The 24,633-nt window shown below is 46.3% G+C and overlaps 1 protein-coding gene and 1 non-coding gene across 3 annotated transcripts in view; both read left to right on the top strand.

The window, feature by feature from the left end:
* Positions 1-24,633, top strand: part of ABITRAM (actin binding transcription modulator) — a 756,845-nt gene that overhangs the window by 385,747 nt on the left and 346,465 nt on the right. The gene's annotated exons all lie outside the window — the stretch shown is intronic.
* Positions 18,738-18,955, top strand: LOC147722947 (small nucleolar RNA U3). Its single transcript, XR_015295447.1, has one exon. It is a non-coding gene; the product is annotated as a small nucleolar RNA U3 (small nucleolar RNA).

The following is a 24,633-nucleotide window of genomic DNA, read 5'->3' as shown; positions in this document are numbered from 1 at the left end:
TCGCGCTGACTGGCACCTCGTTGCTGCCACATTTGTTTGTGTTCAGAAAAGAACAGGCCACTGACAGTGCCCCAACCCTAGGAGCCTTTAAGAGCCACCATTTTATATTGTTATTTTCTCTTCTTGTCACTACACTTCAGTTGCCCGTTTCAAGTCATGTGCCTGTTGAACCCCAGTCCTTGTTGCACCTGGTGGTAGCTGGTACCTGGGTGTATTTTATGGACAAGTATCTAGTGGTATAGATTAGACTTCCAAGCGCTGTGGAGAATCTGATCCGGGCATTTGCAGATATTTAGCCAAGGTCTCAGCGCAGTGACGTCAGATGAGGGTTTTGCTCTTATGCTTTGCGTTCAAACCCCATGCCACATGTTTCAGAAGTCCCTGCTGCGCCACCCTTGGGATGCCAGCGTTATTTGTCTCGGAGGACGAGGCACATGTATATCATGTGAAGCCTCTAATCCGTTATACTACCAGTGCAATTATATAGTGCCTTGTTTATGAGCCTCGTTTCAAGACATCCAATCTATGAGAGGGCTTGGAGGCTTCTTTAGGGCTACGAAGCACTGCATAAATTATACCTCTGGAGTACCAATTTATTGAACAATCAAGAAAGAGCTTTAGGCCTACCAATAGCTATGAAAAGTACTGCATGAATGCCCATACAATACAGCCCTCCCAATTATATTGCTAAGATTTAGAATTCCATGAGAGCGGGGGTGGCGGTGGGAGATGTGGAGTCTGGGGGGTCATGGAACAGGGTGTTATCACCATCCAGCTGGGGAAACGGGTTTGAGTCTCGACAGGGACGTACAACAGCCTGTGATTCTGGGCAAATCACTTGGGGGCAGATTTACAAGCCACTTTTGCGTCACTTTTCCCACGTTAAAAATGACGCAAAAGTGGCGCAAGGGCCTTGTAAATAAGCCCCATAATCTCCCTGTGCCTAACAAAAAGAATGTGTCTGTAACACAACTGGTGCTCAGGTAAAGGTTGCGCTATATAAAAACAGAAAAAAAGGTCTGTTGAGTACCCTTCTTATTTGGGAAAAAACACCTTGGTAACCTCCTAGCTCTTGACTGAATTAGAAGGTCAACACCGAAGTTATAATCAAAGCCCCAGATTGCCCCTGACATCAGGGAGGAGAGCAATTGCACAGAACCTACGGTCACACGTTGCAGCGATTTGGCAACGTTTAGCAAACAAAATCTTAGAAATATACTGTACCCTACAAAGTTTAACAAGCATTTGCAATACAATAGGTCTCACATTTAAGCAAGTTTCAGCTATCAGCATTGTAAATGACAATGCCTTTTATTTATGCTTTAAAAACAAACCTAAATAAAAGGCATTGTGATTTACAATCACAATAGCTCAAAACTGCGTAAGTGTGAGACCTATTGCATTGCAAATGCTTGTTCTTGAGTGTAAAAACCCCACAGGAAAGGCCGATCTTGGTATTTTTTTAGATTGTTTTCTGAGATCCCTCCCAAGTGAAGCTCATGGCCATATTGTTTGAAATGTATGTTGTAATCTGAACCCACCAAACCAAATTTGAATAAAATAAAAATGAATGGGGGAGAGAAACCTCCCTCCCCCCCCCCTCCCCCCCCCCCCCGAACCTTCAACAGGCCGTTGAGGCTCACTTACACGCTTGTTCAAACCCAGTTGTATTGTATTGTGTTATAATTGCATTTATATAGCGCTTACTACCCCATACGAAGCGTCAAAGCGCTTTTTCGGCGGGTTGCACGCTACTCCGGGACCCATAGAGGATTAGTGTTGAATTAGTATAGTGAAGCATGCAAGTACATTTTAAGTGGTGGATAGGTTAGTCAGTCAGTTATTTGGATATGAAATGATAGCAGAAGGATAGAGGAGGACAAAGGTTTGTATTTATTTATCGCTTGTTGACGCACGCTATTCCGGAAGCCTATAAAGGATTAGTGGTGATTTTAATATGGTGAAATATGAGGTAATTTCAGTGGTGGATATTAGTCTGTTACTTGGAGTGAGAAGGATAGCGGAGGGATAAAAGGGGGAAGAAAGATTAGCATTCATATAGCACTTGTTACCCCTGATGGGTGTTGAAGCGCTTTTCTGGCGAGTAGCACGCCACTCCAGAACCCATAAAGGATTTGTGTTTAAAATTAGTATAGTATAAATATGAAGTAATTTGAGTAGTAGATATGTTATTCAGTTATTTGGGCAGTATATTCGTGTAGTTGAATATGGAATTTGAGAAGTGAGCATGTTAGTCTGTTAATTTTGATTGAAAAGGATAGTGGAGGGATAAAAGAGGGAAAGTTAAAAAAACATGGTTTTTTTTAGGTCTTAGCAGTAGGAAGAGATGAGGAAAAGGGCAGCATTTCTGGCCCTAGTCCCGAACAGGCTCAAACAAGCAACTACCCTTGTCCTCTCCGCCCTTAGCCTCGATGCCCGGGCTGAGACGCACTAACCCTGGCCTCATGTAGCCCTAGTATTCAGGTGACCCCTTCAGCCAATGAGAACCCTAGCCCTAACACTATTCAATCACAATACTAGCCCTAAAATCTAGAACCAATAGGAGACCAGGACCTTACTGCCAATCCAGACCTCCTCTGGCTCCTCCCTTTCTAGTGTCTATTTAGATTCAAAGCTGGAGCCCAAATTTGCGGTATATTGGGATATTATTTCATCAACCCGCAATAGGAAATTGTTCCACCTATTTAGAGTGGGAACGCTACCTACCAACAACTTTACAAGCAAGTGGGCCAATACGCAATCCAGCCACTGTCCGTTTTGCGTAGACACTATAGAAACAGTAGGCCACATTTTTTCGCTTGTCCTGCTTACAGTAAACCAAGAACGAGCTGGCTGAAACCAACCTGTGCTAATATGGGTATTAGGTCCAGTCTCGAGGCCCTTCGAATCCTTAAAACCTCTGTGGCCTTTCCGGTTGTGGTAGCAGTAGCAAAGTACCTAGGGTGGGTATGGGTGCTCCGCTGGAAAGAGAAGAGGAAGAGGTAAAGGCTCATCTCTAGCGAAGCTTTGTTGATTTCGAATTACCATCCTGTATTATCCCCCTAGACTAACTGTACCTAGTGTAACCAGGCGCTATATAAAAGGCGTTTATTATTATTATTATCATCCAAATTCAGTGAGCCAAATATAGGTTTATAATCCTGGTTTTCTTTTAACGTTTAATGCTTTTTAAACTATTTAATAATAATAATTTTTAAATGTTTAAAGGTGCTAGAATATAGATACTGCATCATTCAATGTAATTACCATGAGTAGCCCTGTCACTGTTTTTATTATATATTTTGTGTATGTTTTAAACAAATCGAAATAAAGTTATAAATAAATAAAAAAATATAATGGTTCCTACTCTTGTAGCTGTCAAGGGTCAGACGTTCACACCTCAAACAAGCACTTGCAGTGTCATAGGTCTTGCATTTGTCAGAGTTAGATCTATTGACATTGTAAATGATAATGCCTTTTATTTATGTGTTTACAAAACCTGTAAGCGGTGCTTAACCTCCGCTTGCAGGTTTTGTAAACACATAAATAAAAGGCATTATCCTTAACAATGCCAATAGCTCAAACTCTCGCAAATGCGAGACCTATGGCACTGCAAGTGCTTGTTTGTTATAGTGTTGCCGGAGTATTACTGTGAGTATTACTTTCCCAGTTTCCTTTAGACCACCACAGCCAGTGGCAGCACATACATTTTGGCTTTGGGAGGGAGCCTCATTATAAACCACTTTATGAAGGAGGCTGATAGCAGGTCAGGTCATTTCTAGTCATCATTCAAGAATTTACATACAATGCTTGCGCCTGTGTTGGCAAGTGGTTGTGATTAGCTATAGTTCTTACTCGACAAGTTGTGTGCATTTAGATGCAGGAAAAAAGGATCAAGGCGGGGCTGTGCACACGGTCCTTCCTACTTTCTTTCGAGCTTTCACTTTATCTTCACCTTCCCCCTCCGCTAGTCTTTCCTTCCTGCCCTCTCCTGGCTGCAGCCAGTCCCAGGACAATTTGCGCGAGACACCCGCTTGCCCCGAGTGACTCTAGGTTGCGGAGCGCGGCCCCCAAGCCGGTCGCATAGAACTGTCTGCACCGGGAGCACACACACTGGACTTCCCTGAAAATGGAATACTGGACCTGGGCTGCTCGTGCAAACTCGGACAAAGAACCGAGCGAGTTCCCGTGCTCAGGCGCGGTGCGTCCATTGGGGCGTAGGGGCGTAGCCCCTCTAAGCAACATGGACGCACCCCCGTCAAGAGTACACTAAAAATATTTTTTGCATTGGCATGCATGATGGCAATCAATTCTGAATATTATAAGCTCTGCAGCGCCGAATCCGGACACACCTGACTTCATCGGGAGTGCGCAGGGGGTGGGGCTGGGCTGGGCTGCTGCAGCTTGAGTGACAGTCTCTCAGCTGCAGCAGTACTACTGCACATGTGAATATTTGGGCTGTAACTAGCCCGAGCATGCGCACTACCTCAGTGAAGGTCCCCTTACTAGTAGAGAGGGACCAGGGGGGGGTGCTGCTTTTTACAGCAGCCGTGCCGCAGCCCCGGGGGTTCCAAAGGGCGAGTAGTCAGTGCGCCCCCCCCTAGCCAATCCTGGCGCTGCATGCAGCGCCAGGATTGGCTGGTCCACTGCGCAGAAGGGCAGGCAATCCATTATTGGATGCCGCGCGTGGGTGGTGGCACACACTGCCTCAGCCGCACTTATATGGCCAATCACTGTGTGACTTCATATGAATCCATGCAGTGATTGGCCATTTCAGGACGCGCGCGCCGCTGGTGTGCAGGTGAGTGACGTCTCACTCTCTAGAGCAGAGGTCTTCAAACTTTTGTAGGTTGAGCCCCTCCAGCTGAATTGTTTTCGATGTTGGGCCCCCCCACCACCTGACAGAAATTTCTGGAATCTATTACACTACATAATCGACCGCCGCGCACATATCACGGGCCATATCTATTAACTAAACTGCAGTTATCAATTACATCTTTTTAAACACTTATCCGCAGCTGCCGTGAATAGATTGCTGTTACCGTTTTTTTAGCTATGTGACTAGGTTAGTGTAGTACTAGTAGTAGGGTAGAACCACGCCACGGAAGACCGCAGCATGGGGGATTTTAGTTTAGGATGGGCTCACCACCTTCTGCTTTGGGAGGCCTACAGTCAGGAGCCACAAGTGATGACAAGAACACCATGCTGGCATGGCTGACCTGCAGCCATGATGTATTTTTTACTCATGTATGTATGTATGTGTCAGTTTAACAGAAGACAACTGTAGATTTGGCGGCCCAGCTACTGCGGCCTGGTAGAGACACTGCGTCTGCTACAGTGGCGACGAGGCAGAAAATAACTTTACAAGGCCCACAGTCTGTACTATCCAATTGACATAGGCCTTTTCCATCGGCGATCCAAGTGGCAGTGAGCAGGATGGCACACAAGTTTACCTGAGTGAGGTGAGAGGAAGGAGGACTGTGCATGGGGGTAAGAAGAACTGTGAATTAAATACCGTCACGATCATACAAAACCTTTGAATTTCGGAAAATATAATCAAATAGGAATGCCGGTGGCAGCATGGCAATCGAAAACAATATGTCACATTTAAAAGCCAATCAATATTCTGAAGCTCTCAGGTAGCTTGTTCGTAAATATATTTAGCCAATCATGACTTTCAAGTCAATGTATGATTCTGTCATTAAATAACAGAGTTATCCCATGGAATAAAAAGCCAAGATACACAATGCAAATTTTGATATTAGAGAAATTGTTTTTAAAGAACTGATAACTCACATAAACTCTGCAGCCAAGGAGGTCTAGAATTTATACAAGTGAATACATTGAATTATTGCTCCAATATGTGTTTAATTTCTAATGTGTATATACATTTCCCACGTCATTACTGTTTGATTTTGCTCGCAAGAAAAGTGTCACTCAGTGGTTGAAATGTAACTCATAATTACACTGAAATTATAAAAGTGTCACACAAAGCAATCTTAAACCTTGGCAGCTATGGAACATTCATTTCAGCTATGGTGGGAGGCAAGGAGTCTCCTCTGCTTTGAAATCGAATGCAAAGGAACAGGACTCTCTTCCTTTGCTTTCGGTTTTAGCTGAGGAGACGTCCTGCCTCCCACTGCAGCTAAAGCGCTAGCTATTAACCCCCTCCTGTGATGGTAAACAGTTAGCACTTTGCAAACAAAAGCATGGGCCCGTTGTGCCCAATGATTTCTCCTCCCTCCCCAACCCTCGGTCACCGGGAGTTCTCTAATGAAAGAAATTCCCATTTGAAATGGGTGAAGACTTGCGACGCGGAGGACAACAAAGGTAAGATTTTAGGGCCGAGTTTGAGCCCCCCCTGGGATGGTGTAGCACCCCCCTGGGGCGGGGTGCGCCCCACAGTTTGAAGAACTCTGCTCTAGAGGGTCGTGCTGACGTGCACAGGCAGCAGACTGAGTCGACTCCCGCCTCTGCCTCACCACCATCACGCTCGCTGTGTGTGTGCACTGCGACTGTCTGTACAGGTATTTTTCTTACAGTACGCAGGTCGTCGTCGTCGTCTTCCAGATCCGATCCTCAATGCTGCTGCTGTGAAAAAAGTAAGAGTGAGACGGCCTATAACTGTGCGCCACTTGTTAGTCTGCTCGGAATGTGGTGCACTTTCAAGTGGTATTTCTTGATTTTGCCTTTTTTTTCTCATATCCAAGAAGTCTACACATCTCGTGCCTTATTCTTGGTGCCCAGCTTTCTCAGCATAAACCTCAGCCTTTGGTGGTGGGCTTAAACTATGCGTGTAATTAACACTTGGAATGCACCGAGAAAGCCTGTCAGGAGGATGGGTGTCGGGCAAATGTTAAGAGGAAGAGTCGACCCACCCAAAATGTTCTCCTTCTAAAAAGAAGGTCTCGAATTCCTGGTTCCCTGGGATTAGTGTGATTAGGCAGGTTAGTTGTCCCTTGCTTCTCAATTGTGCAATTCCTCCTCCTGAAGTCTGAATTACCTGCTGAGCCTGCCTGTCCTCAGCGATCCGAGAAGCAGACGAGTGGCACCAGTGTGTCTCTCTCTCTGTCCCTTCCGCAACAACCCCCAAAAACCTTAGACTGTTGTGTGTGTGTGTGTGTGTGTGCGTCTGTGTGCGTGGGTGTGTGTGTGTCATCAGAGAGTGAGCGGAAGGTCTGGGATTCTTGAGGGCATTGACAGAGTGCCAACAGACTCTCATGCCCCCCCCCCGCAGCAAAATTTAACCGCATCCGTGCTGCGCAAATTCCCCGCCCATGCTGACTCCGCCTTGCGCGGGCGGAGTCATGACGGAACGGTTCCGTCATCAGCACAGCTCAACCGACGCTGATGACGGAACCGTTCCGTCACCAGCATCGAAGGGGTTAAAAAGGGGCGTTGGTAAAGAGCCCTGTCCCATAGAGAAAGCGATAGATCCTGAGTTTTGATAGGGACAACATCATTGGTGTGAGATAACACGGACTGCCCTTTGATACGGACAACATCATTGGTGTGAGATAACACGGACTGCCCTGTTATCCACTTTCGCTTGCTGCCCCTTTCTGTCTCCCTTTACCGTCACAAACTCCAGCTTGCAAATACCCGCTGCGTTTTGCAACTTATGTTCACTTGTCTCTTGGCATCATGCTGATCACTGTCATCCCACTACATATTGCTGACAAGTGTCTGTCCCTCTTCACCTTCTGCACTCTGCTTCACTTCCCTCTCTGCTGTCCACCTCACTTTTACTGTCTTCTTCATGTTTTGCTAGCCAGGCTGTCTCATTTTTAACGCCACACTGCACCCCAATGTACTTAAACTGCCCGTTTGTTTCATTCCACTTCTGTCATCTGTTGCCCTCACTGCCCTCCACTTCAGTTACTGATAACCACTGCTTTACATTCCATTCCCTGGGAGCATCGCCACCAAGCACTACTCGTTATTGCCCTAATCTGCCCAATACCTTCAACCATGGCTTCTTGATTTGCTCTGTCATGCCTTGTACCTCGCTTTCACACTGGTGTCTGGTAGATCAAAAGATGATGATTTACTAATTTGTGAGGTAGAGAAAAATGTAATACAGTATTAAGGCAGAGAGAGGTGAAATAGAGAAAGGTGAGGCAGAAAGAGAGGGGAAAGGTAGAGCCTAAGCAGTGGAAGACAGCAGGAGGCAAGAGTAAGCTGCAGCGAGGTAGAGAAGGTGCGAAATGTAAAAAGGGTGAGCAATGCAGGGAGACTAAGATGATAAAACAAGGGATAGGTGAGGTAAAGAAAGAGATATAGGTAGGGAGTAGACAGCGTTGTTGGCAGAGAAAGAGATATACTAGAGAGGGGGATAACATTCTTGCTTTCTGAAACACCCTTGAAAATGCACCATTTTGCCGCTCTTTTTCCAAAATGTCCTTGATATGTTCGGGCTCGCACGCTACGTTCACTCGCCACAGTGTACCGCACGCAACCTTTACGCCCACCACTTTCAAATGTCACCAGCCACCACTGCCCGTGCTGCTAAGTTATGCTTCAAGGTGTGGCTGACGGCCGGCGCACAGAGCTCAGCCCTGCCCCACACAAAGGCATTGAAGAGAGGAGTCTGGGTGGGTACCGGATGGGCTCGTTCAAGGGAGGTACCCGGGCACACAGGTTGCGAGGTCTATTCATGAATGTTGTTTTGTTGCAAACTAGCCAGCCTTCGCTGGAGGGAAAAGCACGCACAGATTGCTTTTATATTGACGGTCTGCCTCCTTCTCCACATGTGAGTTATAGTTTATATAGTCTGTAACGCTATATAGCGCCCATATAGTTGACTGCACTAGTACAACAGATAGCTTTCAAACTACGATATTTCTAGTTTACTTTTAAAGTGCTGTTTCTTTCTGATCAACAGCAGCCAATTAAGGTAGACTACCAGGTCCTGCGTACGCTAATGTTGATTATTTGTGAAGGATGGCAAGCTGCTACCTCAAACTAAATGGGGAAATTACAGAGATCATGGTACTGGGTAATATGCCTAACCCCCAGCTGATTCACAAATGGCCAATGTGTCTGGGCAATGCCCCCACCCCCATTAAAAGCCTGGGAAAGGGGCTTGGCAATTCTCTTTTTACAGAAGCACAAGCTAGAAAACGTGATGCCAGCTGTTATGGCATTCTCAGAACTCTTTGAACAAGCAATTACAATACAATTGTTAATCATAAATAAATGGCATTGTCATTTACATTGCAAATAGCTTAATCGCTAAATGGCAATGTCATTTACAATGCCAACAGCTTAATCGCTCGCAAACACATGACCTATTGCATTTACACCCACACAGAGCCACACACACAAAGCCACCCACACACACATACAGAGCCACCCACACAATCATTCACATAGAGCCACCCTCACATAGAGCCACCTACAAAACAAGATTCAGGCACACAAACACACTTATATGGCACAACGGAGAGGAAAGGCGTCCCCTGCAGTGGCCTGGTAAGCAATGCCTTGGGCCGGGCACTTTTTTATTTACAAATTAAGCACTGAATTACTAATAGGTTGTGGGTGAAGTGGGATCTCAGAGGAATAAAAACAGTAACTGTAGTGCCTTTTTTAATAGAACACTTTCGAGCATTTATATGCATATTAAATATCTTATGTTAGTTAAGCTTAGTAGCTATAATGGCGCTCAATGTACTGACCCCTGTAAGCATAGAAGGCTCGACTGATTTTGAGGAGATGTAAACCCGTAACTTTCCTCCTGCCTCTTCTATGACATTGTGAACCTGCCTGCCTGTGTCACGAAGTCACGTTGTGCTTGTGTGGTCAGTTTGTCCACGACTGTCTGATGTTGCCTACCTCTGACTGTTGCTGTGAGTCTGCCCTTCCATCTTCCTGTCTTTTCTCTGACTGTGAGACCCGGTCAGCCTCTCACTGAGTCAGATTGTTGTTTTGTCAGCCTGCGTGTCCCATGACTGCCTGATGTTTCCTGCCTCTGACTGTTGTAGTGTGTCTGATGTTCAAGCTTTCTGTCTCTTTTATGGCTGTGCGTGCCTGTCTGGCGCTGAGGCAGATTGTTGTTTTGTGTCTGCCTTTCTGTCTCCCTCCCCTCCTCTTCTATGACACTGTGATCCCGCCTGCCTGTGCCAGAAGTGCAGCGGCAGCGTAAAGCGCTATGTAAACAGCAGGTTAGTTATCTTCCCAGATTGCATCTCCATCATTCCACTACACTCCGGGGAAATGCTTTCATCCTGAACGGCAGGATGGCTCACTGAGTTGAACACGTGTCCCCGGCACGTGAGGTGGTCTGTGGATTCCGGCGAGGCTGACTGAGCCTTCCGTCCATCGGGCATTGGGAAATTGAGACATTTTGCATTTACAGCGTTTAAAAACACAGACCCGTTGGTTTAAGCGCTACACAACAAAAGTTTTTATATTAAAAAAGGAAAAATACCCTGGCAGAGCTGAAGAGGGTGATATAAATTTGACTCACTCCTTATGGTTATTTACAGTTGATGGAGTTAGAGTGACTTCCTATTGCGAGCACTGTTGACACACATCAGTCTCTTTTGGCATCTTCTCTGGAGACTGGGCTATGGCCCATAATGAGCGACGGAGGCACTGTACTGTGGCTGCTATATCTTAAACACTCCAGCGCGCGCGGCGCAAACAATGTAGGGTTAAAGAAAAGGATGAATTCTTTCATTTTCCTAGAGATATTCAAAGGCCAAGGCTAGGAAAGCTGACTTAAGACATCATTCTTTTCCGGGCCAATACACACTCTACTCAGAGGAGTGTGTGTCCCCCAGAAGGAACTAAAACACAATCTGTTCAGGGCAATCTGTGTCACAGACTACCCAGTGCTCTGTGTGCCCCACACAAGATACCAGGCCGGGGCCCATCCTGTCCAGAGCAGTGTGTCTCCAGCAGGCACAAAAATACAGTCTTGCTCAGAGCTATGTTTGTCCCTCAGTAGGTGCAGATACACAGACAACTACACAGACAACTCAGAAGAGTGTTGTCCCCCAGCACACACTGAAACACAGTAGGCAATGAGCTGTCTGTGTCACCAAGAGTCCCTGGAAGACTTTTGTGTGTCTCCCCCGGCCCCAGTAGACACAAACGTATTGTACTTTATAAAAGTAGACTTTACGTTTTTGGTTAAAATAAGACCAAATAAAACCATACATATTCATAAACAACACAAGTTTGTAGCTGTTCACTCAGGTAAAACACACCACTTGCACTTTCAACTTATAATAAGCATTTGTAGGAGAGGGTGTGGAGAAGAAGAGCTCATAGGGTGAGTTTGGGGTGAGACTGCTGAAATGTTTGTTCCTGAGGGGGAGCTCGCTGCAGACCCTCTCCCAGGCCTTAGGCAGTCTTTCCATCTGTGCCCCATTGATGGCGGGTGCTAGTGTTGGGGTGGGGAGGGAGTGTGAGGTGGGAAGGAGTGGGGATAAAGAGCTGGTAGGTTGAGTGACACAGTGTGGGGCTGGGGGGGGGTGAGAGACAGAGAGGAACCTCATGACCGAGGGAGAGTTTGGTACAGACTCTCTCACAGGCCGAAGTCTTTCTATCTTTGCCCCATTGAGGGTGATGGGTGCTTGTCTTGGGGCAGGGAAGGGAGGGGAGGATGGAGGGTGTAGGGATGAAGAACTCGTAGGGTGAGTTTGGGGGTGAGACTGAGGAGAAGCTTGTGGCTGAGGTGGAGCTCGCTGCAGGCCCTCTCCAAGGCCCCAGGAAGTCTTTCCGTCTGTGCCCCATTGAATGCAGGTGTTTGCTTTGGGGCTGGGGTTGTGACCGTGTGTCTGCAGAGGGGCTCGTCTGTAAATATTGTTTCAGGTGGTGACGCTTGTGGTGGAGAGGGGTTTAATGAGCTCGATCATGCAGCAGACATTGGCATTAATTTTCTTTATTTAAGACCCTGGAGGTGTTTTAAAAAACTGTAATGGGTAAACACATCTCAATCCCTCTCGTAGCCCCCTCCCTGTTACAGCCCCCCTCTCAGGATCTCTTCGGTCGCTTTCATCGTGGGAATTTCCGTGTTTGTATTGAAAGTAGAATTTGAAGAAATAGCAGATTTCGCTGAAGCGCGACTGCTGCCGGGTGCGGGAGCAGGCACTGAGTTAATACAGGCAGCGCTGCACCGGTAGGCGGGCACTACACAGGCAGTGCATGCAGTGCGATGTGAGAGTACGCACAGTACTGTGCTCCTACGGTGGGTGCTGTACTTAGTGGGCCAGTGCTGTGGTCCGCAATCAGTACTGCACCCTTAGGGCAGGTGCTGTGTTACCACGATACTGCACTCAGATGTTCAACTCAGTGAGTACATACTGTTCTGGCTGAGCAGGCACTGTGCTCATTGCACAAGTACTGCCACCCCCACCCCAGTAGGCACTGTACTCACTGAACAGTTGTTGCTCTGAGCAAACACTGCACTCAAATACGCGGGCACTGCATTTGTTGAACACACTCTGCACTGAACTCATCGAGCAAGTCTTTCACCCGCCATAGTTTTATTCACTGAGAATGTACAAACGCACGTGCATCAACCACAGAGCCACCCCTAATAAACTCAGTAACAAACAACAAAAAGCATACATTTGCAAATGAAAAGAATGCTGTGAGCTTTTTTTCAAGATGCGTGTTCTAATATTCATCGGCTATGTCAGATACCGCATTACACACAACAAGGGCTGTGGTTACCGCGGAAAGAGGAGGGAGGGGTGGGGGGCAGACTCTGAGCTCTGAGAGAAACACGGGCCATGAGAGTGCGCTGGGATCCAGCCCTGGGCAAAACTGTGGCGAAATGAGGGAGAACACCGCCTTAAACATGATGGAGCCGGCCAGCACCGCTGGGACCCGAGTGCCGACCTGAGAGTGCGAGGCAGAAGTATACATGCTAATGCGTCCATGAGTGGCCATGTGCGCCGTTTGGTCACGGAGTTCACCACCGGCAGCTTCTGGACTTCCTCTGGCGGTGGTCGTCCAGAAATGGCGTCACAAAATCTGCGCCATTTTTGCGATTCGGGGGCGTGTTTTTAGCAGTTGAATGACTGATGACATCACGGCTTAAAAACTGCATAAAACACGCCCCCGAATCGCAAAAAGACGGGGCTTGAACAGAGTGATGCCCCTCTCCTCCAATGGCTGGCCTCCGTTTAGAAAAGTCAGCCAATGGAGAAGAGGGGCGGGTGCAAGCCCCATTTTAGCCAAAACATAAAATCTCGGACTCGGCCTACTGCTTACGCAGTGCGACGCAGGCCGAGACCTAAAAATCAAAGACCTATTCCCCCATCCTTCCAGGAATTGCTGTCCTATCCTTAGTACTGTCTGGTATTGACTATGGGAATTCCCTATACCTAGGCTTTCCATGATATATTACAAAAAGACTACAAGTCGTTCATAGCACGGCAGCGCGGCTGCTGCTCAATGTTCTAAAACACATCTTGGCCAAAAATGCCTTGGTCTTCCTTTACTGGCTCCCCGTTGAGCAACGGGTAAAGTTTAAGGCGTTATGCTTAGCACATAGAGAACTTCATACAAAAGGACCCTCACTGCTGAGGGCCCTGTTAACACCCTATACCCTTAACAGGGCTCTGGGGTCATTCACTGCACAATTTTTGACTGTGCCCCGAACACTAAGGGCTCAGTGGGGTGGATCCTCCTTCACCCATCTAGTCACAAAACTATGGAACTCCATGCCTATTGAGATCAGGACGTTAGAAAGTAAGACTATGTTCAGTAAACAGCTAAAAACAGGGCTCTTTCCCAACTAACATATGAACAAGACAGATCTCGGCTCTGTGTAGGTGTTTAAATGTCTATTTATATATGATTAAAACAGTGACTAGTGTCTGTCTACTGCATCGCATTGTGATCCACAGATAGCATCTTAGGGAAACACTACCATCTTGGAAAGGGCACATTGTAAGGCTTGTCCACGCCCCTTTCCTGAAACTCATGGAGTCCATTTAGCACATGACTAAGTCCACATTTGACAGCCTTTGCCTAGCTCTTAATTCCGCAGTCCAGCCACCGTCATTGGTGTCTGGCGTGCCAGGCAGATGGTGGAACACCCCTCTGAGTCTGAGTGACCAGGAGTGCAGAGGCACCAGCGCGGACTAGGCAGTATGGAGGGGTCACCATGCACGGACTGCAGCGTTCAGCAACATACAGTTCTCCTGGACATGCATGAACCCCGGTAAGCTTTCAGTACTAGCACAGTTCTTGGTATAAATGTAATAGATGAGGGGGTTAGGGGGGGAATAACATTGTTTATGAGATTTGCAGGAGTTGCATCTTCAGTATATATTGTTAAGCAGGAGAGTAAGAGCATACATTATCTACAGTGGTAACCATACACCCTTTGACAGTCTCTCCAGCCACTGCCTCCCACTCTCCACTCCATAGTTTTCATATTTCCTTCTCCTCCTGTGGCATTTTACCTGCCTATACTCACTTTTTCCGTTTCTTCCTACTCCTATTCTTCCTTTCTCCTGTTAATGTTCCTTCCTATGGTCTGCTTGTACAAGTGAGCGAATATTTAAGACACCATAGCAGGACACCATACCCTACGCCCTTAAGTGTTTTTCCAAGACTTTAATAAAAATTATTAATACTTTTTATTAAAAAAAGCTCATAGTAATTTAGGATTTACCAGAACTATGGTGCTCCCACCTCTTGTCTGGACCTGAAATTAGATATCAGATTATTTCTATTTTGTCGTATCATCAAATATTTTCTTATTTTAAATTTTGGCATGCATCAAATCTGAGATTCAATAGATTTAACCTTTCAGAAATAAGTTGTTATAGATGAAATTCAGAAAGACAGCATAGCTCTGCAAATTAATGGATGCTTTATGAAGCCAAAGTTATGTAGAATTGACTATATACGTGACGGTTTGAGGACAGGATGGACCGTGTTCTGATGAGCTGCACCTCAACCAAGCACTGACTCGCGTATTGAGAAAAATATGAGACTGGTATATTAAGAGAAATAAAACTGTCTATTATTGATGACCGGTTTCTACCGCTGAATAATGTGGCATCAGCAAATAGTGCTTTTCTGACTTTCAAATGTGCATATATAACTTACTGTAGACTACTGGCAAATGTATTAACTGTACGCAACTTAGTGCAGCAAACAAAGTTGCTGTGGGCGAAAGGAAGGGAGCCGAACAGTGTCATATCTACTAACATATGGCCCACTTTTTCTCTCGCTCTCCCTTCGCTAGTGCACTTTAGTCTGCCATGTGCCAAGATGCACACCCTTGCATGATAATGCAGGGTTAGTGTGTACTGGTAAGCACAGCGTACTTGGGTATTCCTGTGCAACTTCCATGGATATTGAAGCTTTCCCAGATTTACCTCTAATGGTAGACCAGGGAAAGTGCCAAAATGCTTGTACGCCTTCCAAGGGTGGCATAACAATATTTCTGCTTGTTGCTTCCTCTTTCAATGTGTGCAGCATTCTACAGCACACATAGATAGAGGAAAATGCCTCAGGGGATTATTTTTGTGCAGGAAAGTGCCCCTTCCTGCACATAAACAATCCCTCATATAACAAAGGCACCCTTGCACCATGGTGCAAGGGTGCATGCGTTGGCGCTAGGCAGCCTAAAGTGGGCCAGTGCTGAGAAAAGTCAGGAATATTCCATATTGTGATAAATATGGCACATTCCTGCCCTTCCTCTGTAACACAACGCAGCAAGGTGACTTTCTGCGCTGTGTCACTTTTTCCATACATTTGTGCCTAATTCTATATTGCTTGAATAAGGAAGATTCTTGGGAACGAGGGCCTACTGCTATTGTTTAGTGCTGTATTCAAGAAGTCTGCCTCTGTCACAGTTGTTATAGGATTGTATAGATCCAAATTCTGGATGAGGAACTTGGCCCAGTTATGTAGTGGAGCACTGTTCAGAAGGTCTTGAGGATGTAAAAGATATTCCCAGGAACATTCAATAATCAGAATAGTGGTCACAGGAGTAAATGCAATTTTAAGAGATGAGTTATACAATCAGTAATAATGTGGTGAGTGCATTCAGGTTCTCGGCAGCAGAGGTGGTTGTGTCTGTTAAGAGGGAATAGTCAGAAATCTAGGGGCCCATTTATGAGCCGGTTTGCATCGCTCTTGCACCACTCACGAGCGACGCAAACTTTAAATGTGATTTATGAAGCCAGGCATGACCTCAGTGGCTCCTTAAATCTGGAGTAAGGCAATGCAGGTCAAATCTCTGCGTTGCCTTACTCTGCCCTGGGAAGACGTTACAGGGTTGTTGTGTGGGTGTTCTCATGCAACTCCCATTGTTTTTGCCACATTTCTGTTGGTGTTCTAAGGGCACTACAAAGGCTGCATACTAACATGTGTATTAGGATTAAAGTGGGGGACAGCTCCCTGCTGTCCAAGATTATACGAACAACTGAAGGATTAAGAGGTCTGTATACTGCCTGTATCAAAACATTACCTGCCTTTGAGAATAAAGGAATGCAGGGAACTTTGCAGACTTTGTGGACAAGCATTAGAGGGCATCATTCATGTGCTGTGTCTTTTCAAAGCATCAGTGGAAGTGTGCTGGAAACTCCTACACAAAGACTTCATCAAGAGAGGGTTAATATCATATGGAGAGGCAGTTGTTGCGTGTTTCAACCCTACGGACGACTTAAGACTGAACTGTGCACTGGCATAATTTCTCAGGATAGTGAAGAAAAGGGTATTGGCCGTAGAACGCAAAGAAACAGACCTGGCGAGCAGGGTGCTGTTCATCTATCTGGCCCTATTGACATAATTTAAGGAGGGAGGGGCATTACAATGCTTAGGCACATTTGCACTTTGATTTTGCAATCTCTAAATGGCTGAACACTAGTTAGGATTCCAATAGAGTATACTACACAGAAACAAAAGCTCCCCTTGTGGGCGCTTTAAATTAACCTCCTCCGCACAGAATGGCTCAGTCACAGGTAGAGAGTTCTAGTATCTTTTTACCATCTCTTTAAAGATTTAATTTTTATAGTCCTAGTAGCCACTCGCCCCCATCAGTCTATGTACTTAGGTTTTAGGTGAACTGTCAGGAAGCCATGTTTAAAAACTTGATAGATTTATTTAGATTTTCCTCTGTGTAGAGATTTTACTCTGTGTAGAGGTTTGGGCTAGTAGTTTATTTTACTATAGTTTAATTTGTTATCTGGAGATTTAGTCACAGTTTTATTAATGAATGTTTTTTTTAACTCACTAATGGGTAAATGACAGCAGCATTTCTCATATATCCAGGGCCAGACTGGGAACGCAAACTGGCCCCAGCAATTGAATCTGGCCGGGGGGCAGGGGGGAGATGGTGGTAAATTAAGTTACTTTTGTTACAGGGGTCTGATATCGCAGCTATGCTGCAAAACCAGCGATTGGTAAGAAAAACGTCCCCCCAGGGGTCTAAAACCGGATCTCACCCTGCCGACCACCAGAGACATACCCGGTGGCCGCTACGGACAGTCCGGCCCGCATATATCTCTTCAATAGCCTTACAACATTTCCCACACTATTTTGAGTATCTCTGTAGCAAAGCTCATGCCTGTGCCAACCCCCTCTAGCATTTATCATGCTATACTCTTCAGTAACTAAGGAGCACTTCATCAGGATACTGCATCTCTGAATCAGGATACTGCATCTCTGCAGTATCTTTGCATTAAATCTTGTGTCATTCTCCTCAGGATGTTCGTAGCAGTTCTCGGTAGCAGACGCCATGTTACTCTCAGTCTCAGTAGTATGTCTTGTCTCACTCATCAGTGCCTGTGGAATTTCACAACCACCTCTGGTGTCTCCGCATATTTTATGTTGTTTCAAAGTGCAGTTCACATGCTCTTCATTAAATCTACACAATGTTACATATCCCTTACCAGTTTCTCTGTAGCGTTTTACATCTCACTCTACAGAACCTCTCCTGCTAAGCTTAGGTCCTTCCCAGTAGTTAAAATGAGTGCAAATAGCACTTTGCCTCTGAACATTAAATCGCTTTCAGATAGGAAGTGGAAGATCTCGAAAAGATATTTTAGGATGAAACTTCCAGAAACATCCCTGTCTTGGCTCGAGCTCCAAAATCAAGGCTGTGAACAAGAATAGTTCCTAGACCTCCTACAGTTTTGGCACAGTATGATGTGAAATCAGAGCTCGGGTGCGGCTTTGCTTCGACAGAGTAGTGCTCTGGTGATTCAGTCTGATCTGTAGTAAAACACACTCTTCGCGCAGTCTGACTATGCATAGCCATCTTGAAACGGTAATAGTGCTCATTTAGTGCAGGGCAGAAAACGGTGAAAGTAACCTAGATTGTCTTTGCTGTGAGTTTGCCAACTGGTTCTCTTAATTTTTCAACGAGTAAAAATGTGATTGTTGCTGTGAGCCAAAGCACGAAACAAAACTATGGCTACGCTCTGTTTACCTGTTTGAACTTTAGCTTTCACACTGTAGTCCTCTGTCTGTTTCGGGAGCAGCGAGCAGGGAATCCGTGTGTGTCCCGAAAAGGCAGGCTAAATGTGATTCGTTGCTGATTTCGATTATGCAGATTTTTAAAGCAGTGAGTTGCCGAGAATCTACTTACAATGCTTTATTGGGAAGAAAGCGTCTGCCTGTGCATCTTTAAATTGTTATTTTGTGGTGTTACACAGCCATGTGTTTTTATTGGAGTTCATATGCCGAAGCTTTTCTTACTGTACGTAAGAAGGGTTTTTACTTTTTCTGCCCGTTTGAGCTGTAGTCCGTCGGTCAAGACTATACTTTCAGGGATCATTTCTATAGTTCTTAACTGAGGAAATGTGTTCGAAAGTGTCTGGTCTTCGCTAACCACGATGAAGAGTGTTAGTGTTTCCTTCTGAGCGCGAAGCGAGCGACCAGTGTTGCATTTATGCAACTGCTGTTTGCTATTGATGACCGTTCCTCTCTCCCTTACAGGAGAGTTGGAGGAAGGAAGCACAAACTGAGTGGTTAGATCTTACTGTAGTATAAGAAAGATGATTAAATCAAATCTATTTTGTATTCCATTCTACTGCCGTGACCAGTGTAAAATAGCGGAGCGGGTACATATATGCATGTGGGTTGAAAAGGTTCGAGTCTCCTCTTCAATTTGGTACATTTGACTTTGAAAAGCTCCAAGAGCACTCTTGAAATGGACCCTGGACAGATTATCAAACCTTCCTCGCAATGCAGCTGCACAATTTGCCGCGCTGCCATGCCTGAAAGGGGAAAGCGTACATTGTTGACGCCGTCCCAGGTTTATTACTCTCCGTAAATCTAGGAATGCGTAAAAAAGCATGGGTGGGTGGGTGGATGGAAACACCCACTCTCCACCCATTTAACACATTCTCGGCGCAGAGTAACGCAAACCATCGAGTTGCTGCTGCCCTGCGGGTTTCCCTTGCGTGAAGTGCTCATAACAATGCAGAGACCCTGTTAAGTGCTAAGAGCCGTCGCGCTGACTGGCACCTCGTTGCTGCCACATTTGCTTGTGTTCAGAAAACAACAGGCCACTGACAGTGCCCCAACCGTAGGAGCCACCAGTTTCTATTGTTATTTTCTCTACTTGTCACTACACTTCAGTTGCCCGTTTCAAGTCATGTGCCTGTTGAACCCCAGTCCTTGTTGCACCTGGTGGTAGCTGGTACCTGGGTGTATTTTATGTACAAGTATCTAGTGGTATAGATTAGACTTCCAAGCGCTGTGGAGAATCTGATCCGGACATTTTCAGATATTTAGCCAAGGTCTCAGCGCAGTGACGTCAGATGAGGGTTTTGCTCTCATGCTTTGCATTCAAACCCCATGCCACATGTTTCAGAAGTCCCTGCTGCCTCACCCCATGGGATGCCAGCGTTATTTGTCTCGGAGGACGAGGCACATGTATATCATGTGAAGCCTCTAATCCGTTATACTACCAGTGCAATTATATAGTGCCTTGTTTATGAGCCTCGTTTCAAGACATCCAATCTATCAGAGGGCTTGGAGGCTTCTTTAGGGCTACGAAGCACTGCATAAATTATACCTCTGGAGTAACCATTTATTGAACAATCAAGAAAAAGCTTTAGGCCTACCAATAGGTATGAAAAGTACTGCATGAATGCCCATACAATACAGTCCTCCCAATTCTATTGCTAAGATTTAGAATTCCAGGAGAGCGGGGGTGGCGGTGGGGGATGTGAAGTCTGGGGGGTCATGGAAGAGGGTGTTATCACCATCCAGCTGGGGAAACGGGTTCGAGTCTCGACAGGGACGTACAACAGCCTGTGATTCTGGGCAAATCACTTGGGGGCAGATTTACAAGCCCCTTGAGCCACTTTTGCGTCACTTTTCCCACGTTAAAAATGACGCAAAAGTGGTGCAAGGGCCTTGTAAATAAGCCCCATAATCTCCCTGTGTGTGCCTAACAAAGAATGTGTCTGTAACACATCTGGTGCTCAGGTAAAGGTTGCGCTATATAAAAACAGAAAAAAAGGTCTGTTGAGTACCCTTCTTATTTGGGAAAAAACACCTTGGTAACCTCCTAGCTCTTGATTGAATTAGAAGGTCAACACCGAAGTTATAATCAAAGCCCCAGATTGCCCCTGACATCAGGGAGGAGAGCAATTGCACAGAACCTACGGTCACACGTTGCAGCGATTTGGCAACGTTTAGCAAACAAAATCTTAGAAATATACTGTTCCCTACAAAGATCAACAAGCATTTGCAATACAATAGGTCTCGCATTTACGCAAGTTTAAGCTATCAGCATAGTAAATGACAATGCCTTTTATTAATGCTTTAAAAACAAACCTAAATAAAAGGCATTGGTATTTTTTTTAGATTGTTTTCTGAGATCCCTCCCAAGTGAAGCTCATGGCCATATTGTTTGAAATGTATGTTGTAATCTGAACCCACCAAACCAAATTTGAATAAAATAAAAATGAATGGGGGAGAGAAACCTCCCTCCCCCCCGAACCTTCAACAGGCGGTTGAGGCTCACTTACACGCTTGTTCGAACCCAGTTGTATTGTATTGTATTATAATTGCATTTATATAGCGCTTACTACCCCATACGAAGCGTCAATGCGCTTTTTCGGTGGGTTGCACGCTACTCCAGGACCCATAGAGGATTAGTGTTGAATTAGTATAGTGAAGCATGCAAGTACATTTTAAGTGGTGGATAGGTTAGTCAGTCAGTTATTTGGATATGAAATGATAGCAGAAGGATAGAGGAGGACAAAGGTTTGTATTTATTTATCGCTTGTTGACGCACGGTATTCCGGAAGCCTATAAAGGATTAGTGGTGATTTTAATATGGTGAAATATGAGGTAATTGCAGTGGTGGATATTAGTCTGTTACTTGGAGTGAGAAGGATAGCGGAGGGATAAAAGGGGAAGAAAGATTAGCATTCTTATAGCACTTGTTACCCCTGATGAGTGTTGAAGCGCTATTCTGGCGAGTAGCACGCCACTCCAGAACCCATAAAGGATTTGTGTTTAAAATTAGTATAGTATAAATATGAAGTAATTTGAGTAGTAGATATGTTATTCAGTTATTTGGGCAGTATATTAGTATAGTTGAATATGGAATTTGAGAAGTGAACATGTTAGTCTGTTAATTTTGATTGAAAAGGATAGTGGAGGGATAAAAGAGGGAAAGTTAAAAAAACATGTTTTTTTTAGGTCTTAGCAGTAGGAAGAGATGAGGAAAAGGGCAGCATTTCTGGCCCTAGTCCCGAACAGGCTCAAACAAGCAACTACCCTTGTCCTCTCCGCCCTTAGCCTCGATGCCCGGGCTGAGACGCACTAACCCTGGCCTCATGTAGCCCTAGTATTCAGGTGACCCCTTCATCCAATGAGAACCCTAGCCCTAACAATATTCAATCACAACACTAGCCCTAAAATCTAGAACCAATAGGAGACCAGGACCTTACTGCCAATCCAGACCTCCTCTGGCTCCTCCCTTTCTAGTGTCTATTTAGATTCAAAGCTGGAGCCCAAATTTGCGGTATATTGGGATATTATTTCATCAACCCGCAATAGGAAATTGTTCCACCTGTTTAGAGTGGGAACGCTACCTACCAACAACTTTACAAGCAAGTGGGCCAATACGCAATCCAGCCACTGTCCGTTTTGCGTAGACCCTATAGAAACAGTAGGCCACATTTTTTCGCTTGTCCTGCTTACAGTAAACCAAGAACGAGCTGGCTGAAACCAACCTGTGCTAATATGGGTATTAGGTCCAGTCTCGAGGCCCTTCGAATCCTTAAAACCTCTGTGGCCTTTCCGGTTGTGGTAGCAGTAGCAAAGTACCTAGGGTGGGTATGGGTGCTCCGCTGGAAAGAGAAGAGGAAGAGGTAAAGGCTCAACTCTAGCGAAGCTTTGTTGATTTCGAATTACCATCCTGTATTATCCCCCTAGACTAACTGTACCTAGTGTAACCAGGCGCTATATAAAAGGCGTTTATTATTATTATTATTATCCAAATTCAGTGAGCCAAATATAGGTTTATAATCATGGTTTTCTTTTAACGTTTAATGCTTTTTAAACTATTTAATAATAATAATTTTTAAATGTTTAAAGGTGCTAGAATATAGATACTGCATCAGTCAATGTAATTACCATGAGTAGCCCTGTCACTGTTTTTATTATATATTTTGTGTATGTTTTAAACAAATCGAAATAAAGTTATAAATAAATATAATGGTTCCTACTCTTGTAGCTGTCAAGGGTCAGACGTTCACACCTCAAACAAGCACTTGCAGTGTCATAGGTCTCGCATTTGCCAGAGTTAGATCTATTGACATAGTAAATGATAATGCCTTTTATTTATGTGTTTACAAAACCTGTAAGCGGTGCTTAACCTCCGCTTGCAGGTTTTGTAAACACATAAATAAAAGGCATTATCCTTAACAATGCCAATAGCTCAAACTCTCGCAAATGCGAGACCTATGGCACTGCAAGTGCTTGTTTGTTATTTGTTGCCGCAGTATTACTGTGAGTATTACTTTCCCAGTTTCCTTTAGACCACCACAGCCAGTGGCAGCACATACATTTTGGCTTTGGGAGGGAGCCACATTATAAACCACTTTATGAAGGAGACTGATAGCAGGTCAGGTCATTTCTAGTCATCATTCAAGAATTTACATACAATGCTTGCGCCTGTGTTGGCAAGTGGTTGTGATTAGCTATAGTTCTTACTCGACAAGTTTTGTGCATTTACCAAGGGCGAGGCTAGACGAGCCCGCCTTTAGGGGCCGGCCCCCCGGCCCACGCACCCCATTCGCAGAGTGTAGCCGGTCGTCCACCCTATGGGAGGCGACCGGGTAGAGGAAATCCTTCCAGGTGGCGGTGACGCATTTCCGGCGCGGGCGGGGTCAGAGGCCGTGACCTATATAGGTCACACTCGCAATTCGGTCGGCCTCTTTCCTTGTCTGCGTACGGACCTGCTCGCACCTACTGCCCCCCCCCCTTTACCCCCAGGCTCGGTAGCCTGTTTTCTTTAAACTTTAAGTATTGACCGGTCCCCGATCTTGTAGCTTCCCCTGCCCCATAGTTGGCGCTGACCCTCACTTCCCTCGTGGTTTCGAAGGAGTTGCGGCGGCTGTTCGTGAAGGCGTGGAGGAGTGCGAGCAGGACCGAGCGGAATCGCGGTGGAGCAGAGTTGAGCAGCAGCGACCAGTGCGACAGGTAAGGGGTTGTGGCTCACGAGGCTGCGGGCTTGGGTGGGCTTCGGGGTTCGCCCTGCTTCTTAGCCGTTCCGTGGGTGTCCCTGGGGCCTGCTCAGGCTGCGGCGTTTTGTTTGTAGGTATCCGCTGAGCTCTGACTCCCCTTACCTGCCGCCTGGGCGCGAGCTGCGAAGGCGGGAGGGGGTTGGCTGGAGCGGCGCTGCGTAGGGTATTCTGCGAGCGGGAGGCTCAATTTTTTTAATTTTCCCGCGCGCGGACTCCTGGGGCACTATGCCACCCAAAGGCGTGCACCAGAAGCGAAAGGGTAAAGACCCAGAGGTAGCGCAGCTGCTCAAAGCGTTGCTAGCCAAATTTGATGGTGGCGAGGACAGTAGTGAGGAGGAGGGGGACGGGGAGCTTCCTGAGCCCGAGGCGGAGCCCGAGGCGGTCGTTGAGCGCCCGCGGAGGCCGGGTGTCCCCCCTAGGGCCGCTTTCCCCCCTCTGAAGAAGAAACCTAGGGTACAGAAGCAAGGCGGGCGGGGCAAGAACAAGAAAGCGGGAGGTCGGGCGAAGGCGAACCCTAAGGAGGTCCCGCTCGAACCAGATGTTTTGATCGTACCGCCCCCTAGGCAGCCTGAATTACCGCCAGCAGCACCTGGCAGCCCCCAGGGTAATCCGGGGACGCCCGCCCCTGTTGGCCCACCGGAGGACAGGACGGGGGCGATTTTGGAGGAGATTCGGGGAGCATTAGCGGCCCTTGCGCCGGTCCCGGTGACGGGGGGAGGGGTGCATCCACCTGGCACAGTAGCACCAGTAGCACCCCTACCAGCGTCCCATCGGCCCCTCAACCTGCAGCACCAGTGACTCCTCTCCCAGGGGGTGCAGCTTCGGGCCCGCTCACTGAAATATTGAGGGCCCTTAAATCATTGTCAACAGGTCCTAGGGTGCAGGAAGGTGGGGGGGTAGGGATGACGCCGGTGGCGGTAGCCCCCTCCCCCGTGTC

The sequence above is a fragment of the Lissotriton vulgaris genome, chromosome 4_1, assembly GCF_964263255.1.
Source record: "Lissotriton vulgaris chromosome 4_1, aLisVul1.2, whole genome shotgun sequence".
NCBI lineage: Eukaryota > Metazoa > Chordata > Amphibia > Caudata > Salamandridae > Lissotriton > Lissotriton vulgaris.
The sequence above is the reverse complement of the archived record's forward strand: the minus strand, read 5'-3'. Positions and strand labels throughout refer to the sequence as shown.